The 6,000-nt window shown below is 39.1% G+C and overlaps 1 protein-coding gene across 1 annotated transcript in view; it reads left to right on the top strand.

Annotated features, from left to right (window-relative positions):
- Positions 1-275: 275 nt before the first annotated feature.
- The window catches only part of mgmt (O-6-methylguanine-DNA methyltransferase), a 143,890-nt gene continuing 138,165 nt past the window's right edge, over positions 276-6,000 (top strand). Inside the window, exon 1 of the mRNA XM_042337075.1 lies at positions 276-292. The gene's annotated coding sequence lies outside the window, so the exon portion shown is untranslated. The remainder of the gene's footprint in view (positions 293-6,000) is intronic.

Genomic DNA, 6,000 nt, shown 5'->3' with positions numbered 1-6,000 from the left:
AGTAAGATTTTACAAGAGAAAAAAAACCTGGGTTCCTGTACTCAGTGAAGCATTTAAAGATTATGTATTGAAATCAATGAGTTGAAGTGAAATCTGAAAAAATGCAAAGGCAGCATTTTGCTTCTTCTTAATTTAAAAACTTGTTTTTTTTCCTCCAAAATTTTTTTTAAAAAAATGAGAAATGGCCACTTCAGGAAACTCAAGTCAAACTTTGCTCCTGAACAGAGTATTGCAGTCAGGGGGTCGCTGTGAGGCGGAAGTGCTCATCTGACCTTCTGGCAAAGTGAAAGAAGTAAGTTGGGAGTTTCTCTTTCTCTTTCTCTCTCTGTCTCTCTCTTTCTCTCTCTCTTTGGGAGACAATGCAATCAGTTGCTTTTTTTTTTCTCTCTCTCTCCTCCCAAATATACTTGGTTCTGGTTGAGGTTTGACACAGTAAAGTTTGCTGCTGACTTGACTCAGATGGCAGGTTCTGGAGCAGTGGTTTGAATGTGCTGCTGCCCTGCCCTACACTGACTGAGCGTTACAGCATGAGAGCAGGGCAATCCCTGCAGCTAGTCAGCCTTAATAACATTCCTGCTGCCCACCTCTCCCACACACACACACCCCTTCCAGACACCACCCACCCCACCCACTCTCCCCTCAGACACCCACCCACCCTCCACCCAGACCAGCAAAAACCCTGCTCTTCCACCACTTGCTGCAGAATCTCTCTAGGAATTTGCCATTTGAAAATATGAAATCCACTTAGATTCAAAGATTAATGTTGCTTGGAACTGCCAATGGATTTACACCCATGAATAGGGGATAAGGCACAGAATTTTCCAAGGGGATAAGTCCTTGAATGAGCTAATCGACTTTTTTTAAAAAAACTGTTTCTCCTGAAATTTATGTAAAATTAAAATAATTCAAAGGATAAGGGAATTGCTTGTTCGAGCCATTTGTCCCTCTTTCGCACTATGTTGGATTAGGTGGAGTGGTTCAGGTGGTCGCTGGTGGTATCACCTTTACCATGCATTGCCTGGGAAATCTGAGTCATGTTTATTGGATGAGCAGAGACAGCAGAATTCCCTCATTCTGCTATGTTCCAGATAATGGCTCTGGGGAAGTCCCAGTGTTGTTAAACAAGTATGTGTCCCTATTATTGTTTTCATCACATTCTCTTTCCCTCATCCATTCATTTGCACAAAGCTGGGTGTTATTGTTTTCTTTTAAAATAAACAAATATTATTACACAGTGAAATTGAGTGAAACATTGCAAGATTTAAGTAAGAATGAGCTGAAGATGATCAGTGCTGTGGCAGTTGAATTTCGTCTTTGGGGAGTATTGGTTTCTCTTGAATAAAATTGAAATGTTCCTGAGTAACCTGGAACGGCCTGTTTTCCGTATCTCTGAGAGCAGATTGTTGAAAATCCCAACCTAGGAGGATACTGATCTAACTGTTCCTAGTATATATAACTGACCTGGATTTGTAGACTCAGTTCATGGTCGTTCAATTTGCAGATGATTAAGCTAGGAGTGGAATCTGCAAAGAGAGCTCGTCTGGATATGCTATTGAATAAAAATAGGAGGCACATGTACTCCAGGGATAGAATTGAACTTTCGGAGGAGGGAAGCTGAAAGAGACCTCAGAGCAAACTGGATGCTGGGCTGCATTGCCAAATCAGCAGAGTTCAGACCCCCAAAGTCCATACTGAAGCTGTACAGTGTTATGAACAAGCAGAACCTGGAGTATTCTGTGCATTTCTGTCGTCATGGTATAAGTGGACTACCCAGGCTCTTAAGGGAGTTATTGGGAAAGCACCAAGCTGATTCCCCAAGCAGTGACCTGTAAGGACTCACTAGATAAACTAAAATGGGATTTCTTCGAATAGACTTTTATGTAAGATATTAACGGGAAAGAAACCAATGCTTTCAGATATGCCATGATAGCAGGACAAGAGGGTGAATATCTAGGTATGTAATGGGCAAGTTTACGATAGACACTAACATTTCATTACATGGAAGGTAAACAACAGCTGGACAGAACTCACCAAGAAGGTTGTTAGATTTATATAAGGAACTCTTAGATACTATAATTGGATCTATTGTGTTGTGAATTGTAGTTCAGATTATCTATATAGGATCAAAAATGGACTCTTTCTGACTGCTTTACAGCATTCACAACCAAAGCTGGGAGTCGAGTTTGAGAATTTGGTATTAGTAAGTTTGCATTTCTGCCTCACTCCATTCATTCACATTTTCCACCTTATGATAATAATGCAGATAATGTAATTAAGACTATGACAACAACAGCAAAGTGTGGTCAAAAGATGGCCTTTAACGATGATGAGTGATGCACAATATTGGTTATCAAATAATCTGCTGAACTATCCATAGAACAATATCTATAGTATCTCATGGATATTATACGTATCTACAATACTTATAACAATGACGTTAGATTTTCATTTGCATAAATCCATTTAGTACCGAAACATGGATAAATATAAACATAACATGTTAAAACATAATGTGGTCTTGGTAACTGCTTGCTTGTACTGTATTTTAGATGTGTTAATAAACATTCATGCAAATCGATAATGATTTATCAACAAAAAAGGTCTTGTTAGGGCAGAGCATCACTCACATTGTTTGCAATTATCCTGACAAATCCAAATTTAAACATGCAGTTGTTTAAACGGGAGGTAATAATGTGGAGAATTACGCTCCTTGTCCTTATTTGTCCAGAGCAGTCCATAAAGAGTCCTACCAGTGAGTAATCTATAGTTTAAGGGCTCTTTTGCAGAGCCCTGCTGGCTGACATGTCATTGAAGCGGGTGTGCTCTACTGACAGGAGGATCCTCAAGGAACACATTCACTATGCACCACTGAATGTTGTAAACAAACTAATCTAGGGCTGGTGAGTACAGTCCACCATGGTCTCCTACCTGACATTAGTCTGTTTCACTTCAATGAAACGTTAGTCAGCAGGGTTTTCTGGAGGTGTCCTCTGACTATCGACTATTATCCAATGTTAGTAGCTTGTTTAAAAATGAAATGCTTAGGGACATCAAAGAAGGCAAGCAGTTTACGTTTACAGTATTTACCTCTGTAGTACTGTTTATCATTAAGCCATGTGTGCGTGCTTTTGTATGTGAAAGCGATACAGTACCAGATTTTTGCAATCTACTATATGAGGTTTTACCAGCCCCTTGCTGTACCTTTTTCTGTGCCATCATTATCTCTATTATAGAATAACAGTTCATTGTAGTCAGCAGAATGTGTGATTCTGATACAGCCAGTAAGTATTCCCAGAGAACTCTTAATGTGTTATAATTTACTGCAAGGTGACAGAAGTCCCTACACAGGGTGACACCAGCATCTGAAAAATGGTCAAATCTAAAATTTAAAATTGTGTCGACTTGTCCATGTGTGAAGCTTGTTTTGTATTCTCAGCAATCTGACCATGTCTCCAATGTCCTATTTTGGTATTACTTGTGTCCTGCTGTGATTATACTGTATTTCAAATCTTTTGTTGCAGATCTCTGAAACTTGGCTTCTTTCATTAGCTTATTGGCCACAAACGTCCAATGCTAAAGTAGTATTGTTGGTTTTTGGGGGTCATTTGTACACATTTACACACCTTGGTAATTGCTTTTATTTTCCCTCTTGTTCCCGTTTAAAGATTTGTCATAACTCCGAGTTAAGTAACTGAAATTTTTCTCTTCCCTTTTAATGATATTTTCCATCATTACTTTTTTTAATTGCATTTTCTTTCCTCCATTTACTTTTACAATATATCTTTGAAATGTTGTTTTCGTGAAAGGGTGAGATGTCTACAACAACAACAACAACAAGATTCCATTTATAGAGCGCCTTTCACGTCGGGAGGACGTCCAAAGGCGCTGGACAGTTGGGTCAGGACCCGAGCAGGGGGGAAATGGTCAGGGTGAGGGGAGGGAAGGGAGGAAGCGAGGAGGGGGTAGAGAGTCGAGAGGGGAGCTGAAGGCACGGTCAAAGAGAAAGTTCTTGAGACCGGCCTTGAAGGAGGAAAGGGAGGAAGCGGCGAAGGCACTGGGGGATGGAGTTCCAGAGCCTCGGGGCTGAGAGACTGAAGGCCCGGCCACCGATGGTAGGGCGGTTGGGGCGGGATCGTGGAGCAGACCGGAGCCAGAGGAACGGAGGGTACGGGCAGGTAGATAGGGGGATAGTAGGTCGGAAAGCATCGATTGCTCATTTTATACATTGTTACTTAGCATACAGCCTTCTCATAGTGATTTCCATGCAGCTTGGATCAGATTGGAATCAAGATTCTTGAGATGATGGACAATATTCTGACTCACTTTGCTATTCAGTTGCATTGTACAGTATGTTTCTTTTCTTCCCTCATTCTCCTAAAAATGACAGCATGCTGGTGTTTGGTTCCATGAATGCAGTTATGTTGTATCTTGGTTAAGTGACAGTTATTCATGCGGGAACCTGGATAGTAAGCACCAACAGGTTATTTGACTGTGGAGGAATCACAGCGAATCCCATTTAGTCCTTACCTGATATCCACATGTATTAATTTCTGCATGGAACTATCTCCATGGATAATGATTAGCAGTGTGATTATAGAACCACAGAAAATTATAGGAGGCCTCTGTTATATCTGCCAATCCTAGTTCCTCCCATCTTCTCAAATATCGTGATATTACATAATCCTGGCAATGTCAACGCTTTATAAAGGTCAACTTCTGGTTGCTTACCCTTCCCTGAGTAGAGGACCCAGTCTATTTTCTAATAATTATTGAGCTCAGTTGTAAACTTAATCTAAAAAAAATCTATTTTTTAATTTCTAACTGGGACTAGTGGTAGAATGGATTGGTTAATAAGAAAATAAAACTGATGGATAGAAAGAGATTCTGCTATATAAAATAGACATGCCTGTGAGTCTGCTTGTGTAGTTGTCTACTATATTCAACTACGTGTTTGTTTCTACAAATATCTGAATCGGAAAATTTATATTTTGCCAAAAATAACCAAACCAATGAAAAATACATTTAAACGTTATTTATTGAGTGAGCTCAAGGCTGCATTAAAACTAGTACTGAAACTTCTCACAGAATTGAAGTGCTTGCCTCAACCTCGGGATTCTATTGTATGTGAGGGAGTCTCAAGCCTACATTATCAAACAGTGGAGAACTCCCTCAGCAAACATTAAATAATGTTATTTGCTACCAAGTCTCCGTACTGCAGTCTCAAACTAATTTTCTCAGTCTTCATAGTTCACTTCTTTCTTACAGTTCTTTTATGTCTTTTCATTTGACGCACTCACCATTGAAACTCCTTTCCAATTCTCCTCCAGGTTACCCAAATCTGGTAACTACGGCAACCTTACTGCTGCTGTAAATAAGGAATATTTTCCATGATCTTTTCAGGCGTGGATTTGCGATTGGATTAAATTGAAGATTTTCCTCATGTATTGGGTTGTTTTTTGTGAAGTAAATTTGCATACCTATTGAAAATGAATAATTCTATTGTTCCAAGTATTATTTTTCAACTATTTCAAAAGGATGCCTTTAGAGAAACGTATAAATTATTACAGAAAATCCTAAAATAAATGGCCTCCAGTTAGGAAACAACAACAAAATTACATTTGTATCCCAAGGTGCTGAAGTGGTGTTTGAGAATTGAGGGGGCATTATTCAACTCTACATAGGTTTGTTCAATTTTGAGAATTCATATTAGGCAATGGAAGGGGATTATATTTGCAGGCACAAATATGTTAAAACTGACTAAAATTCCATAGACTGGGGAAATTTTGCAATCCATTCCTTTTTCTATTTAATAGATTTCTAAGCAGCTGCAGCCATCATAATGGTGTCTCTTACCAATATAGTTATTGGTCAACAGGTTTAAGTCATACAATTCATTGAAATAAAATTGTAAGCGCATCATTTTGACTAATCAGTCCTTGAAAGGACTGAAACAAAATTTGTCTTTCCTAAATCATTGGAACGCATTAAGATTGATTGCCT

Source organism: Callorhinchus milii, unplaced genomic scaffold (genome assembly GCF_018977255.1).
Source record: "Callorhinchus milii isolate IMCB2004 unplaced genomic scaffold, IMCB_Cmil_1.0 Scaffold7, whole genome shotgun sequence".
Classification (NCBI taxonomy): Eukaryota; Metazoa; Chordata; class Chondrichthyes; order Chimaeriformes; family Callorhinchidae; genus Callorhinchus; species Callorhinchus milii.
Note: the sequence above shows the minus strand (reverse complement) of the source record. Positions and strands in the feature narration are given on the sequence as shown.